This window comes from Coloeus monedula (genome assembly GCF_965178545.1).
Source record: "Coloeus monedula genome assembly, chromosome: Z".
Taxonomy (NCBI): Eukaryota; Metazoa; Chordata; class Aves; order Passeriformes; family Corvidae; genus Coloeus; species Coloeus monedula.
In genome coordinates, this window is record NC_138822.1 from 15,084,240 (window position 1) to 15,107,904 (window position 23,665).

Below are 23,665 nucleotides of genomic sequence, written 5' to 3' on the forward strand. Positions count from 1 at the left end.
GTGAAATACTAGGTTTCACAGGAATCTATGGTGAAGAATTCCTACCATGTAATTACCTATAGTGTGTGCAAGATCTGCCTCCTCTAATTGTCTTGACTTGTCCTTTTCTGGATATTTGCTAAAGACCAACTTTCTGAAAGCAAAAGAAAATAGACCCACTACAGATTGACACGATAGTAAAATTCTTTTGTCTGTATTCTTTCCTAATACTTCCCAACAGTTAGTGTGCTTTTTTGACCACTAAGTAGATTTTTTCATGAAATTTTCTACTACAAACTCAAGTCCAAGTCCTGACTCATTAGTGTCAGCTCAGACCATTTATTTTATATTTTCCCTATGAATTCATGGGGGAAAGGAGAGGAAGGCCATGTCCTATGTGTATCCATCTGTAATTATCTTGTTAAATTTCATCCGTAATTTTAATCCCCAAGTCCATAGTCCCACAAAGTTCTTCCACAGTTCTGCACAGGTAACTCCATCATTGCTATCCTAAGCACCTTGGTTTTGTCATCAAAATTTGTTACCTCTCTGTACACCGTTGCCAAATCAGAGAAGTTTCCTAGGTCTGTGGCAGTGAGCTGTCAAGCACATCTGCGCAGTCATGCAGAAAAGGGAGAAAACATACAGGGATATCACAGCTAAAGAGGAGAACAATGAAACAGTCACAGATTTGAATTATTTGTTCATGCATTCATTGGTGTCTAGATTCCAGGAGACTGACAAGGAAAAGAGGAGATAAATCTCTAAACCATGGTTTTGTTCATGAAGTAAAATTCCTGCAAGGCACATCAATTGATAATATTTTAATGGAGTTTAGATTTTAATACAGTTTAACCAAGTCACAATTAAATCAATTTAGAACCCGTCTAGCATACTTAAGTGAAGAAATACATCACAAAATAGCCAGTTTTTTACTACTTTCACAGCAGAACTACTGCAGTAGATTACAGGTATTGTTACCGTGCACACTTGTCTAGAGTACATGAGAAATGAGACACCTCAACACACTGCATTGTTACCAGAAATAGCACATGGACCCACAGCAGTCTTCCAGTATGCTTAATTGTGACAGGAGGCAGAAATGTTCGCCTAGTTATTCATTACTTTTTATTTATTTACGTGCTAATATACTAACACACAGGCACTGTTCAGAAATGCTGTTGTATTTATCTCAGTCAGACCCCCCCTTCTAGCAAACCAGAGCTAGCTTGTGAGCTGCATGTCTTGGGTCAAAAAATTCTGACACTTCTGGACATATGGGCACTTGGAGGATGTGCACCAGGTACAGCTGCTGCCTCTTGCTAATGCCTGGCTCCTTGAGCTTCCTGAAGTCAGCACACAGAAAGATGGCATAGTACCTGAGCTAAGAAATTCCCAAGCTAAATAAACTAATTCCCAAGCTAAACACAAAAATAGTGCTGTAAAAGTGCTTTTTGGAGCAGTGCCTAGCACACAACCTGCAGATAAGAGAGCATGAGAATTGCTGGGGGCAGACACAAGCAGGAGCACTTGTGATCCAGAACAATTGGTTTGCATCACAGCCACTCTTTGCATCACCCCAAAGCTGTGGCACTCCAAGGGGGAAAGTAGAGTAAAAGACTCCAGGGACATGTAAATTTTTGAGGAACTGTTCTGGGGTGATGTTGGTTTCTGCATATTAACGCAACCTTTTCCTGGCAGCCTGTGAGCCATATAATACGTTCTGCACTGCCTCTGCATGCATGCCACACCAGCTGGTTCTGTTTTCATATTTCAGGTGGCACCTGATGTGTGGCCTGCCAAAGGCTCCTGAAAGGTTAATCTGGTCTTCAACAAGGGATATAACTTCATGTTAAGCATTCTTCCAATGTTTTTCTCCATCCCCTGCTGTAGTTTTTTGCACTGAAATAACAACATAATTGAAATGCAAATAGATAAGACAGAAATTAATAAAAATACCTATCTTCTTTTAGTTATTTGAATTTCCAAATAAAGGCAAGAACACTGAGTGACTTAGAAAACAGCCAGTAACTTTGGACCAACTTATGTCATGTTAATGTATGCCCACTGAAAATTAAGAAACCATTTCCTAAGGCCTCCTTACCTTGCTGCTGGCTGTCTGCTCTGATGTCAACAGCACTGTTGTACACTCTGCTTCTACAAAATGCAGATTATCATTTGAATTATGGGAGTAGACAAAACATCTTCACTAAAAGTTCTTCATGAGTTCATTAATCAGAACCTACTCCTAAATTGCCAGAACCTTTGTTAATGCCTTGTGAATTTTCTAATACAAAGTTGTGGGTTGTCAGTGAAGTAAAATTTGAGGGAGCTTCTTTAAACACAGTGGTCTTGGGAGCAGTGAGGAATCACAGGTGACTGTACAGAATGCCTGAGAGGAATTCTGCCCTCTCTGTCCCCTCCAATAGTATGTCCATTGTTGATAAAGGCTGTCTTCCTTTTGTTGGTGTTCATTGTGGAGAGAAATGCACTAGTTATTTACTGGTGAAAATGAGATGGCAGTAACAAGCAATGGAAGACAGTGTTGTTTTTCATTTTGCATTGATGCCCCTCTACAGAGGCATGCAATTCTCACATTATTCTTCTCAAAGCCTTTATTGTTCTGGCTTCCTGTTACAAATCAAGCTGGTGATGGCAGCCCCATGAAATCCCATTAGCATACTGAGAGCAGTGTATTACAGTACCAGGCAATAGAATAAATGCAGAACAATAAGTATAATAGGGAATGCACTACCCCAAAGTGGAACAGCAGCTCTGTACTGAGTGCCAGTTCTATGAAGGTGCCTTCTCCACTGTTTGAAAACAAATAAACAGCATCTTTAGGGTTCAGTTGCACTGTCAAGCAAAATCTGGCTAGTCCAAGCCAAGGAAAACAGAGATGCAAAAGGTGTTGTGCCACATGTCCAGGTGCAACCATCTATCTCTCCCTGTTCGTGGACTCTAATTTTAAAGTCTTTGGTACACTGACTTCCAGATGTAAAAAGCTTATTATTTTTTGATACAGAGATATTACTGAACCTTAAAAACAACTGAATTCATTTTAGAGTCTTATTCTTTACTTGGCTGACATCAATGGCAAGCATACGATGGCAGCCTTCAGAAGACAGGTTGTCTTTAAAAGAACCAGTGCTGATTTTTACTGTTAATTCTTGTGAAGCCTGAACTAGAAGGAAAATTGCTGGTTTATAGCCAGTGAAGCAGCAGCCTGCTATGGATGAGCAAGAAGACAGCTGGCACATCAAGATATACGTCCATAATGCTGGCAGTTCTCAGGGACAGGGCTGTATATGCCTTCTCCAGAGGTGGTCTTAATGGCCTTGAAGTAAAGATAGGTACAGTAGGCAACTGCAAGACACTTTTGGGGAAAAGGGACAAACCAACTAGGGTAAGGAACAATTTTGCAGAGGAATTGACACTTACCTTTGCCTCAGACAAGGACTGTAAAAGCCTCTTCAAAGACATGGATTCCCACTGCCTGTCAAATACTGGTGTGTTCAAAGGTGGGAAAGCAGCTGTGTTTTTCCAGAATGAAAAGGATGACCAATTTGAAAGACTTTTAAGAAAATCTGTCAAACATTATAAAAAAGCAAACCAGACTAGGTATTGGCATACTCTTTCTGATGACTAATCACTTTCTAGTTTTAAATACAGGTTTTAATTCTAAAAGTGAAAAGAGAGAGTTCAGATTTTTTTTTCATGAGAGTTTCTGTGTTAGTAACTTACAATGATATAATGATAGGGACTATAATTTTCTCTCAGAAGTGGTTTAATTTTTAAGTGGATCTATGGCTTGGAAAGAAGATCCACAGCCTCTCTTAGACCAACAGGTCTACATTTAGTTCTGGGCTCTATCTTTGCAGATGAGCAAAGCAGTAAAATAGTAAATGAGAACCTCACAATGAAGATTTCTACTAGGACAAACATTAGCAAGTTTGGTTGTGTGTCTGAATACAGCTGAAATGCATTGCCATGGGTCTTAATGCTAGTTCATGTTGCATAGCGTATTCTTCTGTCATTTCCCTTGTAAAATTCAAATATTAAATGGGGAAAAAAGTAACCTGAAAACCAAAAGAGAAGAGGTGATGTTGTGTGATATCTTTGTTTCATCTTTCCAAATAGGTTAGGCCTGCTCTGACACAAGAAAAAACAAGGTCTTCACGAATTAGGTCAAAGATGGGAATGGGTAAGGAGCATGAACATCTTCAGAAGCTTAGGAGAAATGTTCTCTTCAGGAGTTCAGACTGGAGGTGGACAAAGGTTTGAAGAGAGAAAGCTGACATACAGAAAAGCATCTAGACTATGCTAGTTTCATCTAAGTTTTCATGCAGCTCTGCTTCACCCCACAAGATTATTGTTTCATAATAAGCATGTCAAACAGCCAATACAGGCCTCATTATGTGATCATGAAGGATTTCCCACCTTAGGATATCAAAGAAGATGCCCATTTGAGTTTGGTGTAGAAACACAGAAAGAACCTAGAAAGGACCATTTTGGTTGTCAAGTATAAATAAGCATGCAAGAAATTTTTAAATCACATAGGTCCACAAGATCTCTCCTTCACCTAGTACTGTGTAACACATGCCAAAGAAAAACTCTTCCCTCTTAAAATGGAGACCATTCAGTATAACAGATGAAAAATTGGGTTTAACCACAGGATGGGAGCATGAGAGCTCACCAATGCTGCTCTAAAATCCATAAACTACATTTGCTCAGCAACACGTGTTTAGGAAGATTCAAGAATAGTCATCTTAGCAAACACAGCATCTGTCCCTAACTCCAAAATAAATGCTGAAGTATTCTTAGCTATAGAAAACTACAAGACAGAAAACTGTCATTTTTCATGATGATAACTCCTTAATTAAGAGATGGGGGGTGTTAACAATGTTTTTTGAAGAAAAGCCCCTAGTAATCCATCAAATATGGAGGTATTCATATATCCACGCACAGAGTGAGAGGGAACATGCTAAAAATGTCACAGCTATAGGGCAATTGATTGCACTGCCTTTGAATTACCAGCAATTGTGTAATTGTTCTTCTCCCTATATTACTGTGTGCATGCATCAGATATCATGAAGACTTAGGAAACAGAAATTACTTCATGTTCACCTACCTGCTTCAAACTAATGCTCTTGTAAGAGTCTACTCAAACAACCTGGAAGTTGCTTCATTTCAGAAAGTGCAGATGCAATGCAAGGTAGTGGGTGAAATTATTTATCCCTCAACTATTGGAGGCTCCCTTTTGACACAGTGGGCTCGTGCTTTCTAAATTGTTAATTGCTGCTGTGAGATGAGTCCTGCAAATATTACTGCTGTACATGAAGAGAGATACGCATTTTTTCACACCAATATCATATTATTCAGTAGTAATGAGCGGCATAGAGAGCTGGCCCGCAAAGTTCAGTTTCAGTTTAAACTGACCTTTGAGACTGAATGTTCATTAATGTTTAAGATTTCAAAATATATGTGTAGCATAAAAAATTAAAATTATTAATGTGATACACAACATTTGATGTGAGAAAACCATTAACGAATATTTTAATAAAGCACATTAACTTCTAAATCTCCATAAGAAAACCTTATTATAGCAGTAATCCACTCTGTAATACCTTCCCCTAGTGCTAAAAGCAAGCTAGATGAAAATCATCTCAGAGGTGTGTCCAAGCATACCTTCCTTTGAGCATGAGCATATTGTTTTATGATTGAGCTTCACTTACAACTAGTCTGTAGAAGATCTCAAACAGCTGAGCCATTACTGCCCTGAAAACAGATGTGATTTTCCATAGCTTTGCTTTTCAGATGTAGTCTTACTTCTCCTTCAGATCTAATAACAATACAAAATAATCTATTCCTCTTTGAAAGAATAGAAAAAAAAAATAGTCTGCAAGTCATGCTGTTGACTGCATGCACTGAGGAAATTCTATCAACTTGCCTAAGTACCTCCTAGTATCCTGGTCAGGTTGGTGTTCCGCTGTGTAAAACCCTACTGTAAAAATGCTTCTTCTCTCACAGATCATACGCTGGGATCCAGAAAAGCCTTTAGAGATCTAAGATAGTCATTAGCTGTGTAAATATAAATTTCAGTCCTTAGAAAAGTCACTCAGCTGTTGCTTAAATCTGGAAATATCTCAAGTTTACAGCATTACACTGACTTACGCCTAATGTTTGGTCATTCCTAAAATGACTGGGAAGCCCTGGCAGTGCCACGCAGCACTGTCTGTCTCAAGTGCAAGCGCCACTGATTTCAACCATCCACATCTTAACTAGTGGCTTCATACAATCCAAATTATGAGAGCACATCTTCCAGATGGGGTGCTGCAAAAAGCATGACCATTGCGCTGCCCCCAAGTGCGTCAGACGATGGAGAGGATACACCACTGCTCCTGCTGCTTAGGGAAAATATATTTCAGTTTTCCTCCCTACTTGAGAGGATCCCAAACTGTGTATCTGATCCCAGATCCTCCCCTCCTCTTCTGTCACCTGCCCTGGTAAGAGAGGGACTTCTTTATTCTCGGGTTTTCCTGTTGTGGATCCACTTGCTGTTGAATATATCAAAGCAAAGTGGGGACAGATACTGAGTGTGAATGTGTCCATCTGTCATACTAAAACTAGTCCCTGTGTATTGACATCAGACATTTTATCAAATGACTGTTTAATGTAAAATACACCTTGTGGGAAGAATAAGGCAGACTGTCTGCTCTAAATTCCAATTGCAGATTTTCAAGGTATGAATAACTTAAAGGAATTTGATTACAGTGACCTATATTCAGACTGTTCATTCAGTTACATCAGTCCAAAACTGCACTGCAGGATGTCTGGTGCCATATGTTGCTTTCCAGCATGCCAGTCAATGAGGCAGCCCATGAGGTATTGCACTTCTAAACTGCTTCTCCTGGGAAACAAGAGGAAAAGAAGGGAAGGAAGGAGGGAAGGGAGGAAGGAAAGAGGGAAGGCAGGAAGGGAAGAAGGGAGGGAGGGAGGGAGGGAGGGAGGGAGGGAGAGAGGGAGGGAGGGAGGGAGGGAGGAAGGAATTCGGAAGGAAGGAATTCGGAAGGAAGGAATTCGGAAGGAATTTGGAAGGAATTCAGAAGGAATTCGGAAGGAAGGAAGGAAGGAAGGAAGGAAGGAAGGAAGGAAGGAAGGAAGGAAGAAAGGAAGGAAGGAAGGAAGGAAGGAAGGAAGGAAGGAAGGAAGGAAGGAAGGAAGGCCAGCTTTTTCTCCCAATGGTATTTAATACTACTCATCCCCAGTCTGTGAAAGTGACAATTAGATATCAGTAACATCCTCACAGCATTACTGTGATGCTGCACAGGCTACCGGACTTACTACTGTGCTTGTAGCACAGGTGCTTTGTGTGCTTGGACTATCTGCCCTCCCTGACAACTTTCAGTTTTTAATGCAGCTTAATGTATGTGTAGTCAAAAACTAGTCCTTGTTTGACGACTGATGATTCCTGTCTCTGATTAAAAGTCCATCCATTGTGAGGGGGTGGAGTGTCCTCCATTTTGCTGAAATCAGATCACTCTTTCTGTTTCTACAAAGTGTGTTTGTCACATTATTCCCGGCTTTGGTTACCTTTTTTTTCCCCTTTCTGTAACTGTTCTGCTTTTTTTGGGCTTTTTTTCTAGTTTTAGCCAAAGTAAACCAAAAAATAATGCAAAAGATAAAAATCTTAAGTGGAATTACATTTCCAGAAATTCACAGGCCTGCTTCACATCCAAAGATGAGACAGCAAGTTTGATTAATCTTTGAAATGTAGCATGAAACCCTGCTAAAACTCTGTGCCAAGCCACCAACACTTTCAATAATATCAGCATTGTACTGACCTGCCCAAGAACTTCACTCTGACTTTACACCAGCTAATTGTCCCTGTGGTTCTGCTGGCTCACCAGGGTTTTCACACCTCACCAGGGTTTTCACACTGCATGGTTTGCTCACCTGCAGGAAATGGTCGCTAAACCTCTAAGATCTGTGGAGATCCCCAATAAGATGTACATTTGTCTAGAGGTCTCCCAGTCATTTATTGCATCCATTCCCTCGTTCCTGGGAAGTGTAATGCTGGAATTGCTCCTTTATTCCCAGGAACATATCAAAGTAATGTAAGCCTAGGCTGTGCAGAGGTTTTGGAGGAAGAGCTGCAGTCCAAGAAAACTCTAGAAGAAAATGCTGCAGTTCCTACTCATTGCCTTGTCCTGTTCTATTATTACACACCCCTCTTGCAGAGGGGTGGCCAACATATTTGGTGGGGGAAGGCAGGAAAAGGTCATTAAGATACCCTTTCACTAAGGTTAAAAAACTCAGGTTGCTTCATTGCGGATTTCTCAGGGGAACAATGCAGATCCCCCAACTGTAAATGAGTTATGTCTTCTAAGATAATGTAATGTTTTTGATGCTGATTCCCAGTAATTAGAAGAAATATACAGCATGTAAGTAAAGCTAATATTTTAATCAAGTGGTTTGTTGAATAATGAAGCTGTTTGGTTTTTCTCCCTGGGTTTAAGCACGAGGTAAAACAGCAAAAAATAAGGATTTCATTTTCTGTTTGAATTCTATGCAATTTTATTTTAACTGAACAGGGAGGAAAACAAACAGGGGCTTTAAAAAAGCTGGTCTTATCAGTTCAACTAGTACACTGAAATATTTTGCTTTTGCATGAAAAATGATGACACTAAAAGTGGTTGTTAAAGAAAGGAAGTCTCATGTGTCCATCAGTTGCCAGCATTTTAAGCTAAGGCAGCATTTACACTAAAATTTGTTACTTTTACTGTTAATAGAGGCCTTTGTTGGGTCCCAAGCTTTCCACAAATTTCTGTTTCTGTTTGTAGGAATCTATAGGAAATCAAAACTCAAGACATTTTGAGAAAACAAAAAGTATTAATATTTTTGGGTATTTATATCATATGGAAAGGTAGACAAGTCACATCCTTTTATTTCTAGAACTACTCTTAATATTCCTGCATATTAAAGCTGAAGAAGGCATTATAAATAACTCCCAGATACAGTATATGAATTAAGATTAATTTTTTATAAATTCATATTTTCTCAGAAAGTGTAATCAAGCAATCTGTCTTACTTTCAACTCAGCAGTTTAAAATAATCTCTTAGGGTCCTACCAAGAAAGAATTGTACAAATACTTCATCATGCGTATTTATACAAAGCTTTAGTACCAGCACCTCTGCATCTACAAAGCAGCATTGTTTCACAACTCAATTTGGGAATTTTATTTTCCCTTCATCCAACAGTGGTATCTCAAAAATAATGACTGTTTCAGTCAGAGCTTCCACAGTTCTTTAAGAATACCACAAGGACTTTATTACTAATTGAATAAATAGATAGCATGTGTCCTTGCTTCAGCAGCCTTTATTTATTTTATGAACATTTTTCATCATCTTAAAAACATTTTCTGTTTGAAATTCTACATAATTTAATGTTCCCCATCTGGAATGTTAATACTCAGCATGAAGAAAAGGGAGTCAAAGGGAAAAAAAAAGGTAACAACATTTCTTTGACTCCCATGTCAGTAGTACCAATTAGCTACATGAATTTTCCATCTGCTTTCACTAAAGAATACGTGAACAGCTGCATCCTACAGGAAGACAACCTGATGCAGCCAACAGAAACTGTCAAGCACCTGGTCATTTCCTGTCACTAGCTCCACTATTGCTGCAGATGTCAAATCACACTGGTACAAAGCCAGCTAGCTTTGTGCAAATTCTACTAAAAAAAATCTGCCACTATTTTGCTTTCTCTTAGTGAAATCTCTTTGCCTATTGAACTAAGTGGTCTGTATTTATATTTTACTTTATGTGCATTGGACTGGATAGCAAAACACTGTATGTCTGGAAATTTATTGGCTTCACAGTCTCTAAAAAATAAGGACACCAAACTAATGCTGCAAATTAAAGAGAAATTAATGATTTAGTTTGGAATGGTTTAATGCTGCTGTTAATTGGTAATATATATTGTGTTGGGCAATTGCACCTAATCTATTTATTTTCTTGAAGGAGTATCTATCGCTTTGCCCTTATGTTTCACAGAATATCATGCAAACTTTCTCATTCCTCAAATTTAAAAGGAAACACTATTTTAGACCCTCCTCCTCCCCACCACATCATCCTCCTGGAAAGAAAAAAAAAGTGTAGCTATTATGGAGGTAGATAACTTCAAAATGTCTGGCTAGATGATTTACAGAAATGTAAGTACTGATCTCAGAACTTTTGCATGAAGCACAAAGTTCCTTGCAAGATACCTGGACCTTTTGCAACTGCCTCCTGACAAAATTCTTGAGGGAATACCTTTCTCCTTCTTAATTGTTGAAGCGATCTTCCTACTCACATGGCATTGTTCAGCTCTCTGTCTGAATCAGTGGAAGGCTTATATGGAGGTAAGACCATCTGTTGTGCTAGGCAGAGAGTAAGAATGCTTTCTGGAACTGTCAGGGGAACTAGATTTCTAATCTTTTTGAACTCAAGGATTGTGAACCCTGTAACTGTGACCTTGCTTATCAGGAGATTCACCTAACTGTAAAAACTGCCTGCCTTATTAAACTTACTGATACCATGCCTGGGGTCTGCAGAGCAGTGAATACAAGACCATCTTAAAGACCATCCTTTAGAATGACTTCTAAGATCTATATTCCTTCTAGTTCCAAATGGTCAAATAAATTGTCTTTCTCCCCAGTTTCCCCAGTAAGCATCTAAAACAACTGTTACAATACAGATTTTGTGTTGTATAGGCATGCATTCACTGAGAATGCAGCCAGGGTTTGCTAACAGAACTGGGCCCAGAAAGAGGGAGGATCCTTGAACAAGCTGTGCTCTGTGAAGGTCTCTGTTTCAAAGACTGCATCTGCTTTGTCCTCCCAAGCCGTCAGCAAACATAGATCACAAAAACAGCAAGGCCACATCTGTATGGGATCCTGGGCAGGCTCTGGGGGATGGGTTTACATGGGTTATGCTGGCATAGCTGCATCAGTGCAACCCAACACTTGTGTTAAGCCAGCTCACATGGGGACTGCAGCACAGCAAGAGCAGCCTCTTTGCGCCGCTTGGCTGGGAGAGACAGGTTTTGTGCCACCAGTGCTTTACTGTCCCTCATTTCTACACAAACATTTGCAAATCTCCTGCACTTTCAATAGAAGGAATTGAAATAAAGGGGTCAGAACTATGACCAAGTGCCTTACCTAATTGCAGGTGCTCATCCCATGAAAGCTACAGCGTAAGTTTACAGCATTTCAGGACACTTCGTAAGTTCTCGTGAGCTTTTTCATCTCACTTCTGTGTTCATACCCGTTCCCAAAAGCCCCTGTTCCTCATTTTTTCTGTTCACAGTTCACAGCCATGTAATCTTTTGGTCTTAGCTTAAGGAGACAAAACCCCCAATTATTTGGAATCTGACTGATGATGTAAGTAAAACTGAATAAAGAATGGGAAATGCATGGTATTCAGCAAACTAAAATTGTGATGGTGATTATTTAATCTCAGCACTCACAAGACACCTCAGAGATAAAAGCAAGTTCTTTTATGATATGTTTTTCAAGTCTTCAAAATATCCAAATATCTGTATCTATGAAAAAGCATTGACTTTTTAATATAAATATTTTACTTTAAAAGATAATATCTGAAGCTATAACTTCAGATATTTCTTAAGACATATTTAGAGCCTTGAAGACAAGCATATAGATGACTAATTTTTGGATCTTGAACTATTAGATTTTCTTGTTATGATGAGTTTTTTTAAATCAGAATATAGAAACATACCATTTATGTGTATCTTCTCTCTTCATGATCCATTCTGTTGCAAACTATCTCCATTCTGTTTGTCTCTTTCAGGCAATTGCCTTTGTCAGTAACTATAAAATGAAAAAATTACACTTTAGATCTGAGAACAGAAGGCCATAATAGGAGATTCTCGAATTAATTTTCAGAGCTAATATCCATAAAAAAAAGATTAAGTTTCATCTGATATTCTTATTCATTATTGGAGCTATTTGTGCAAGGTTTATTCTTGGCTCCTATTCAACACCTTCTACACTTGCCTTAGCCGTATACAGGCTCCTGTTTCAAAAGATTTATAATAGGTGTACCATTGCCTATAAAACCAGTTCCTGATATTCAACCTTTGAAAATCTGCATCTCTTCATTAATTCCCCAGATCTAGCTCACCCTCCATAAACACTTCCCAAGCACCTAGTCATTATTAGTATCCCATAACAGGGTAACTCCCATTTTAAGACTCTTATATGAGGACAAAATCTCTGATAAGGACTCCTAGTATATCAGCTTTATCACTATAATCCCTGCCAAACCAGCATTGCCCTACAAGACACAAAAAAGCGGCTTTTGAAAATTGTTTTAGGTTGTGCAAAGTATCCATTAGACAGACACATACAGTACGTCATATATCCACATTGGACAGCAAGAAGGAATGGGACATCATGGCAAAAGTAGCTCTTTTTTTTTTTAAGGTCTGTCCAACTGAATCATTTGGTTTTACTTACAGACTCACTGGATGAACCAAATGCTGCAAAGCAGGGAATTGTGTCAGACAGAGATGATGAACAATAATTCTGTTATAAGCTGAAGCATAGACAGGTGTATTATCCTGCACTGCTTTATTCAGAAAACAGAAGGGTTGTGAACCTGTTGAGGGAAATTTATTTTTATTTCTTTTGGTTTATAATTCCACCCATTTTGCAGTCTTTAAGCTCTTCACATTTTGTCATGTGGTAAAAATTCATACCCTGAAGCATCAATCAGCTTATGTGTCTCGATACAAAGCAAGGTTCTTTCAGTTCCATAATTGCCACTATATAAAACATATACACAAATATATGGCATTAGGCACCAATTTCTTTGGTGTTTCCCATCAAGCGTAGGGCTCTACTGGGAGAAGTGTTGAACTAATAAGGAAATATTTAATGCAAATCTTATTAAATAAGGACAGCAACAGTAGTAACACACCATCAGAGAAAGGTAGGTAAGAAGGGTTGTAATAGAAAATTGTGTATTCACACATGTGGAAATGTACCAGGAGAAAGAGAGAGCAAAAGAGAGAGAATGAGCGGGAGAGTAGAGAGAAAAAAAGAAGACAATGGTCATTCAAAGGGCAGGAGAAGCAGTGGTTGAGGGGGGGAAAGAGCAACTTATTAGCAGCAGACAGCTCTCAGAAGCTCCACTGGGGGGACAGGAAGTGCAGCTTCAATGCATTGCTGTGAAAACCATTGGCTGTGGTGTCAGTTCTGATGTGGTTCTGTCTGTGTCTGCTGCTGTGGCTGCTTGTGCTGCTCACATCACTCCCACAAGCCTGAAGGAGAAGGCAAGCTTTGCAGTAGCATTGGGTAGGTGTAAAAAATAACAGTCAACAGAGCCAATGGACTGAGAAGGGGAAGGAAATTTTTGCCTGTGAGGATATATCAAGCCTGTCCCGCTAGCAACCCATCGTTTAAATCACCAGAACAACAGCTTAAGCACCTCCAAGCAGTAATGTGCTGTGCTCTGCAGTGCTGTGCTGTGTAGGGATTTAGAGTGTCTTGAGTACACAGGCTTGTGCCAGAAATTGTCAGCATCAGTGAAAACACGTGATGTTGGATTGGAGGATTTGTGCTGGTTCTGTGAGTAAAGCTTTATACTGGAGACTTCACAGCTTTATCAAAAAGATTTCTTAAGGAAGAAGCTGAAAAGATAGTGCTCAGTAACTAATTTCAGACACTGCAAACCAAGGGAAAAGAAAAAGACACTCAGTGGATGTCAAATATGTTCATATCAGTCAACCAGTTTTTGGGTTTTTCCCAGTTTCAGGGATATAATTATTATAAAAGCAAAATCAACCACTATAAATTAATTCCTCATTCCATTTATCAAAGCAGTGGGATCCAAGGTATGACTTACTAGCTATGCGTAAATGACAGAGACTAAAAAGAAGTCAAGTTAATTAAAAAGAGATGAAAATGTGAATTGATCATTTTTCCATGGTTGCAATTTTTTCTTATCACCTTCTAAGTTCTCTCTTGATGCACTCATGTGTAAAATAATGCTACTACTTGAATCAGTCTTCCAAACTCTTTTCAAGTCTACTGTGCACTCCAACCTTTAATGACAAGCACTTAAACAAAATGTACTGTGCCACTGGATTTACTGTGAACCTCTTAAGAGATTCTTCTGGTCAGCAAACTCACTTGAAAACTTGACAATCTGGCCCTTTTCTTAAGTTGTAGAGCAGCTAATTTAAAATCACTGGAGAAATCAAATGCAGGAAATTAAAGCAGCTAATCTACAGAGGAAAGGTGAACAGAATTAAATGGTCAGTGATTTAACTCATCCCATCTCTGATCATGGATACTTGATGTGAACTTCACCCCCCTTCCTGCCAGTATTTCTGTAAGATCACCAGGGATGCAATAGCATCTTAATACATACCTTAGGACTAAAAATAATCCTAACATGTTTTTTCATAGGAATTCTTTTTTTTTTTTGGGCAGTGAAATAACTGAATATAAGCTATATCTTTAAAGAGATTACCACGTAGAATGATTTCTGATGTTCTGATTTCTGATGACCACCTCAAGGGAAGTAGACAATAAAAGAACTGTGTCCAGATGTATCTTTTTTCTCTTGAAACCAGTGAGGAGCCCATTTATTCAAGCCATAACCCTGATTTAATAGTCCTGAAACTAGTTACAAACTTGCTAAATCATTTTTGACTTTAAAAAGCCCCAAACCTAAAGCTAAACAGACAATATCCAACGTAGGCTTCAGAAAACCAAGAAATATCAATAGTACCCATGCCCCTTTTAATTTCATGGGTTGGTGATATGTGTGCCCACTGGAAATCAGCTCTCCCATCCCCCTGATAAGAATTTCACATGGCATCTCTTGCAGCACTGTCAACATTCCAAGGTGATCCATCTCCGTGTTCATATCTTGTCAGCCTTACTGTCGTCTCGGCGCAACGGCTTCAATTTGGTCACATGCAGTGGAACAGTGTCACAAAGCTTGGAGTAGCTCTGCCTCACAGCCCAGCCATGTGTCAGAGGCAGCAGCACTCCAAGCTCTGAGCCTTCTCAGAAACAGGAGAGGATTGAACCTGAGCCTTGTCTGAGCCATTGAGCAGACCAGTCCCCACACTACTGGATGAACGAAGCTGCCGCTGCAATGACATCAATGCTAAAGGCCCTCCCAATAACAGAAAACTCCACTCAATTTGAAGCAGAGCCTGTGAAGTTTTCCTCTCTTCACCCCTGAGCCTCCAGACCTCCTTATCCAGGCTGTAACCCACATTGTGTTATCCTTTGGATGCACAGTCTCAAATGACTGTGGTTAATCACTCGACTTTTTAAGTACTCCATCCATCACCCAGTGCTAACCCCAGGTCTCCCAAGTCAGCTTTCTGCAGCTCGCCTGGATTATCACCCTCTTCGATCTTCTAGGGGAGCTGTTCCTGTGATTCTCACTTTAATACGTTTCAATATAGACATGTCAGGCTGGCAAAGCCCTAACACTTGATTTGTCTAAAGCAGATAAAGCATTTTTTGAAGAGGCACATGGGAGTCTTTCACACCTATTCTTTCTGAAAATATTTTGGAGACAAAACACTTGCACTAAGCAGGAGAAATATAGAACTGCAGTGATTTTGTGAGTGACTAAAAATAGCATGTCATGGGAACTTCTTCTTTTTCCCCAAGTCTGCAAAAAAGAAACAAAAGTAATCATAAATATGCTGTCCTGTTTTACACAGGACTCTATCTCAACCCTGAGATATAGTCATGAACTGTCAAATCACACACAAGAGTCTTTCATAAGATGCAAACCTACAATTCTTGAATGTATTTTAGGTCTTTCATTTTGCTTTCGGGTGTGGGTTTTTTCTGCCTCTGTCTACTGACTTCCACGTAAAAAACAACCTTAAATTTTTTCTTCTTTGCAGAAAACAGCACTCTTAACTTTCAAATAATTTAAAGGAATACAGGTTTTCATACAGTTTTGGACTCAACTTTTTCAACATCTCAGCCCTTAGACAGGCACATGCTATCTCAACCTACTCCCATGTAACAACCTCAGTGAAATCCTGCCCCACTGAACTTAATAGTATTTTAAGGTAAACTGCTATGGCATTACCTGTTTTCAGAGACAGCCTAGCGTAATCTACCAACATATTTTACACTTTTAATCTAAGGGATGAAAACTGTTTAAGAGCAAACTCAATGTCTCTGGTTTTCTGCTTGCTGCTGCAACTCTATTTAATTCTAATTCTGCAGTATGTATTTTATAGGTGCTATGCAATGCCAGCTGAAGGTTACCACAATAAAGCGGGAAAAAAGATGAGGACTACAAAGACATTGGCAGCGTATTTTAATTCAGCTGAAAAAAGTGAGTTCTGCTTTTATCATCCTTTGTATTTGGCAAAGGTTAGAGTTTATCTGTTTCACAGGCTGCCAGAATGCTGAGTAGATCCTGCCATTGTCCCAGTGAACACTGAATTGCATATTAATTGAAGATCTAAGGCTCTACATCAAACAATAGAAGTGTAACCAAACATTGCAGACCTGGGACAGGAATGTCTCTAGAGGTAGATGGGAATGTTTGATTTAACAAGGCCCTTTAAATGTTTCCTTCAGAAAAATTGCTAAATCCCTTGTAATTTTGACAGTGTTTTGCTACTAGCTGCAGTTAAAAATTATTTTCTGGAGATCAGCGTGCTTACCTTGTGGTCATATCCAAATGACCAGAGCGAGGAACAGCCTCAGCATCCCAACTTCTAGGACTGCTTGAAACAACACATGTCATGAAGATTAAACTCCTCACCCCTTGTGAGGCCTATTGGTCATGCCCACAGGTATGTTCTTACAGCTCCCTGATGAAAAGAGAAATAAGATGAGGGCCGTGACAAGAGCTGCCTCTCATTCTTCTAGGAGGTGTATGAGTGTTGAGAGGGCAGAAACCAGCTGCCAAGGGAGAGATGTAAACCAGCTCAGTGACATTTGTGCACTGCTTGAATAAACAGGTGAATTCAGTCACACTGTAATGCATTAAGAATTTCTATCAGACACAGAAGACATCTCCTGGATATCATATAGTATTTGTACATAAAATAGAAGGAGGCAGACAGAATTGAGCATTTTTCCAATAAGAGACACTAATAATATAATGTGTATCACTAGAAGTGGAAAAAAGGAATAATGCCAAGGAATTTAATGGATTCAAATCCATATAAAAATTGGCTTCAGAATGATTACAACATATTCGAGTTTCAGAAATTGATCGAAGCTGTTTATCTGAATAGATTTATTCTTTTATGGAAACTTGCATTGGGCTGGGCCCAGCTTTGCTATTCAGTCCTTCTTTTATAGTACTCCTGATGTAAGTGACAGAATTCCAGCATTTGTAAGTTTATTTCTTTATGTGTGACCCCTCTCAAGCATGATTTGTTTGTTCAAGACAACACTGTGACTTAAATCCGCATTTAAACAATACAGAGATAACTGGCAATAGTCAGTGGCTACTTAAGTCCCTTACTTTAGAAGTAGAGTCACAAACAGAGGTTAAAATGTGGATATGGTATCTTAATTACATGCTAGATGCCAGCATCCCTTTCTGCATCTGACCCCACCTAACTGTCCTCTGTGTAATCTGTGCCATTCGCACAAGATATTTTGCTGAACAAATCCCTACACATAATTTTTCCTCAATATATTCATGATGCAAAAGGTAAATAGTGCATAGATGTAGAAGATTTGCAACTGTAAGTGATTAATGATAACGCATGCAGTTTTAGCAAACACTCTTTAGCAGAGAATGGATGATAATCTTCAGCAAGCAATGGTTTAATTTTAGATGTGGTCCAGAAGTCCAGGAATCAGACATTTGAGTAGGAAGTAGCTTAAAGCACTACGTATCTGTCATAATTTTAGACTCTGAATGCTGGAAACTGCAGCCAGGAAAATTTGCATCCCAAGGCTGGATATCATCCAGAGAAGATCGTCAGGCTCCAAAAACTTCTCACAGACTTACCATAGCAACTTCTATCTCTACCTCATCCATACAGCTGACTCTTTCCTCCTGCCCAAACTTTGGGGATGTACTCAGAGATACTTCCAGTAAATACATTGGGCAACTGACCCTTAAGACTGCAAAGGATTGGTGAACTAAAAGATCTTAAGGCTTTATGTCCATATTTAGCAAAGACTGTAAGTGACAAAGGTTTCTTGAATTTATTTCTTTTCTCGTGGGCCTATAACTGATGTGTTACAGAGACTTTGTCCTGCAGCTACTGAAGCCAAAACAAAGAGGTCATGGGCTTGACTAATAATCTATTACTAAGTGTCTCCTCTGTATATTAAACACACATAAAACCTGTGATCCTAAGACCTAGCAATAAAAATGGGGAAAAAATTAGGATTTTTTTTTTAAATCTGTGAGATGAGGGAGGTAAATTCATTGAGGTAAGACCCACTCTGTATAAAATTTCTACATCTTGCTCCTATCACTATAGCAAAATTATTTTGACTGCTGTCTATATTTCATCAAATTCTTCCAAATGTAAACTTCATAGTTACTATTTACAGACATTAGCATTATACAGGCTATAAGTTCTAAAGAAAGTGCTGTTGTTGAAATGTTCAGTTCCATAAACAATTAAGTGTGTGCAAGAGCACCATCTCTTTAAAAAAAAAAAAATGTTATAATGTAAAACTTCAGTTCCTGCGATAGAAGATACTATTTGTGATTTAGCCATAGGTTCAGAGGTGACTAACAAGCCCCACCCTGATTCAAGATCTAACAATAAAAGCATGCTTCCCAGGTAGTTCTTCCAAGACAAATTACAACTCCAAAAGCAAGAGTGGCTCCATTCACAAAATAGGTAGAGCTGTCAGATGGAAGAAAACATAGCAACCAAGAAGCATGGCAAAATGGATTTTTTTTTTTTCCAGAGGGTGATACGTACAGTGCAAAGTCAACTGGAACATATATTAAAATCTTTTACCGAGTTTCATGTATGTATTGCCACACAAAATGCAAATAAGGAAAAGAGTGTATTTAGTCTCCGCTATATTTTTTTATTCCCTCATTTACCCCTACACTAATTCAGTCCTGGTATTCCAGTCATATAACTTGAATGCCGTTAATTATGTCCTGGAACTCTTTCTTCAACTCATCCAAAAAAAAGTGCATTGTTTAGCCAGTTTGGCGATAATGGTTACATAGAAGTCCCACTTGCACCAATCTGCATCCAGTATATTACTTCTTCTTCAGAAAATGTTGTCTTCCTCCTGCTAATTTGCTTGTAAAAACAATAAAAGTACCTCCCACTCTTGTGTACAGCCACATAGTTCAGATGGGCCTTTTCATAGAGGTGGCAACACTTAATTACCTGTGCAGTTACACAAGCTAAGCTAATAAGGCTAATTGAGTTTTCCATGTCACACTGTAAACTCCTCTATAGAAGGGATCAGTCTACTGATCTAAATATCTGATAAGTTTTGCCTGCCTTCTAACAACTGACAGACATAATAAATACAGCAGTCACAGATTTTTAAAAATCCTCATTTACTGTCAGTTGCCATACTTTATTCAATGCTTCCCTATCAAACTTCATCAAGTGAACATAGGGCATTTCCTACAGAGCATGATCATATTGCTGCATTTTAAGTTTGTAACAGAAACTCCTGTCTGGCAGCACACTGTTTTCCCATCCTGCATTTAGAAGGCTGGGAATTTGGGTCTATCAGTTAAAAACTAGATGTGGATATACAGGACTCACCCAGATCTTTTTTTCTTTTTGCAGCTACATATGCAGCACTGGAATACCCAGCTTGCTTTTTTCATTGTATTTCCTCCCAAAGAGGAGCTCTAAAGAGACATTTCTTTGGCTGCTGAATGCCCTGTATTTTCCCTCTTCACTAATCACGCATACTGTGCAATGTAGAGTTTGAACTGCTAAGCGTAGTGTGATTCACTTTCTTATGTGAAAAAAAAGCAGAAGGACTGTTGCACTTCACATCAAAATCAGTGAGTTTGTAACTGCTGGGACTTTTAATGATTGATGAGAGCTTTGGCATAGTTTCTGTTTGGAAAAGAGGGCTTTGAACTGGTGGATGAAATACCAAGAGGAGAGACTTACATAATGGGCCCATCTCCCCTAATCTCCTCACCAAAGAATATACAAGGAAGAAAAACAAGGAGTCCCTTGTAACTCTTGCAGTGACGAGCGTCTCATTTAATATATTCAGTTACTTATTAGTAGGCCAATATAAATCTAGCACAACAGTGTGCAAAGTCAGCAGGGGGTCTGAATCCTGATGTTATTTTTCCCACCACTGAATAAATGATCCCAACCACCAGCTTCAGAAGCTCATCCTCATTAGGATGTATGAAATGAGTGGAATAAGCACTGAGAGATTTATATTGTTCTGTATTCAATTTAATTAATAAGAGACGGTGCTGATTTCTGGACAAAAGAAAGAGGCAGTGTCCATAGATTACTGTTCACCTTTCATTGTTCTCAGTGATAAAAATCTATCACAGCATGGCAACCTTAAAAAGCGCACTCATAATTTTCTAATCCTACTGACATTCATTAACCAGACCTCTTAGCAACATGCATCTTATAATCTGCCACCATCACTAAGGTCACTGTAGAGTTTTCATTACAAGCCCTCTACTTACAAGTAACTCTGACAATTTAAGGATAACCAAGGAGTATTTTTGGCTGCAGACTTGTCCACTTCTAAATTCTGGACAGGCCAAACCAAAAAAGAACCACATGAATACCAAACAAAACAAAACCAAAACAAACAAGCAAACAAACAAACAAACAAACAAAACCCACAATTACCTGTTGTGTCAGACACTGGCCTGACAGCAATTAGTACAGTTAAAGTCACTGTGAAAACAGTTCTCAAGAGGTATGAATTATATATTCATTTAATTAGCATAAAGTAGATTGTGGGAAATGTGGGGTTTGAATGTCTTATCTGACATGCAAAGACAACACCAAAATCAGGACTTGAGCTTGAAAACTGCTGTCTCGTTACACTGAGGTCAGCTACAGTTTGGCCACTGATTCAAGTGAGACCAAGACTTGAACCAGACTTTACAGTTTAATGCCCAGCGGGTGTTTTTAATTCTATTTTACACTTACGGTTTTGCTAGTTTTCTGTTTTCACAGAGTTAGGAGGCTTGGTTACAAACTGGTTAATGTTACCAATTTTATCTTTTGAGTGATGTTTGGGTCCCATGAAAGTCAGTGATGAAACTCCCAAAGACTTCTCTAAGTCCACTTCTTTTCCCCAAGCACTTTAGCCCACATCAAACATAGCACGTTTATAAATATACTTTGATTTTTATTTAACTGAACATCCAACTTAAAGATTTCAATTGAACACAGGCCCAAGCAAAAATTTAATACTCTAACATCAAGTTTTATTTGTGTCTTTGACATAGTGTATAAGTAGATATTAAAATGCACATATGTTTTCTGCTGATTTTCTGTGAATAGTAATGCATATTCCAAACAGGGCTGAAAGTATAATCCAAGACACATCCACAGAAAGTTCTTGCCAAAAGTGAGGAACAATGTGTCTTTAGGACAGACCAAATAAAGAGTTAGTCACCAAGAATATTGCTATAAATGACACCCTGGGCAATAATGTTAATTTGTTTTTCAGATAGTGGGAGTTTCATTACTGATGGCACATAAATGAGGATGCCTGTGCTTTATTGCGTGAAAGCTGATGTCTTCCTCCACATTTCTTCTTCTTTATGCATAGTCTTGCATTTCTCCTAGTATGAGGTATTCTTCTTTATCTACTAAACTTCCACACATGCACGGTAAAAGACTGGTAAAAAGTTTGGTATGGTGGTTTACGGGAAGTACAACGGTTTGAGTCAGAAATCAAATATGCATCTTCAAACAGTGGAAACCCTCTTTTCACGGTGAGTTAAACAGATTTCTCCCAGCAGTCAGTTTCTGCGTGGCCTCTTGTCCTTTATGTTGAAACAGTGACTAACCTTCCAAAAGGCTTTCACTCACTTCCTCTCAATTTTGTTGCACTAATATCAGGGCAGCAGAGTGACTGAAACTCAGGCAGGACTGGAATGTCTAGGCTGTGATTTACCTGGGAGAGTCACAGTTGGGAGCAGCAGCTAGGTAATGATTGCCAGGAATGAGCAAACACAGGAAGTCTCTGCTCTCCTTCCCTTGTTCCCTGTTAATAGTGCAGGCTTCATTAGCAAATGCTTTTCAGCTCTAACAATCACCAGGAAACTCCAGACTACCTGGAGCCTGGAAGGAGGGAGGAAGGGAGGAGTTGCACCTCTCATCATCATCCTCAGATGGGCCAGAGGCTATCACATCTGCACACAGTAAGAAACATCTAACTCTTCACCTACTTGTATGAGCTTCAGTGTGACTTCTTACTGAGTCAAACTCCTTTGAATACAGGTACCATTGGCAGAGTACAGATAATTATCTGTAAAAATCCAGGCTACCAAATGTGTATCTCCAGAATTCTTATTACTTTCCTTCACCTAACATAATACCAAAAAGCCAAGAGAGCTCTTTCTACACCACTAATGGAACTAGAGCTAGAAACACCATCTGGTCCGTTTTCCTCTTAGGAAAAGGGATTACGGACAAGCAGACGAAGGAAAATATAAATTTCTGGTCTTTTTCCTGAATATCTTTGATAGACAGCATTCTCAGAAATCACTCAAGAGACCTCATCAACTCCCCACTGCAACCCATAAAAACCACACTGTGTTACAAACTTATGACTCATCCCATGTTTTCGATTTGAGACAAATAAATTTCTGCTCTTCTCTGGGAGAGACCAGGGACATTAAACCAGCCTTGGCAAGGGAAGGTGCACAGAGAGGATGTGAGAGACATGTTTCCTTTCACCTGCTGATCTCACCTTGCTCACAGCTGTGAGCCAAGAGGAACCAAGCTCCATCCAGCCCACCCAGAGATGATGCCTGTCAAGCTGCTGCCTTTCTAGACTGATCCCATGTCCTGGAGCACTGTTATTTCCTGGTTATCCTGTGTGCTTTTTCCACACAGAATTGGGTCCAAATAGTTCATCAGAGTCTATTAGGAGGTAGCTGACACTGATGAAAACTGCTTTGCCAAAAGCAGGACACAGCTTCTTCCCAAAGACTGCGTCATGTCTTTTAACACATTTTCAGGCACTCCTCTGTATCTTAGCAGGCCATAATGTGCTTGACATCAATTCCTCATTTAGTATGCAAAAATATTCATATTGTTTAAAAGCAAGTGTAAACCTAGAGCTACTCTGTCTCTCATTTTGTGTTGTTTTAGTTCAGTAATCTTTCAGGATAGAAGGATAAAACCTGACTAAAAAGGTAGTTGTCAATCAGCTGCTCAATGGTAAAGGTCTAACCAATTCCATTCTTCCTTCCCTGCTTTATTTTATCTTGCTAATCTTCTGCTGCACATACAGATTATTTGCTTTCCACTCTCTTTGGTCCTCTTTCTACTTATCACCTTCCTCCATCACTCCTCTCTGGTTTTCCTCCTTCTTGCCCGCTGCATACTCACAAATCCTCTCAGCTGGAGCCATCTTCCAGACTCTTCCATTTTATCTTGGCTCCTCTTTTCCCCTCTGTCCTACTCCTTCCTCTTTTGTCAGTTGCAAACCCTTTCTTCTAC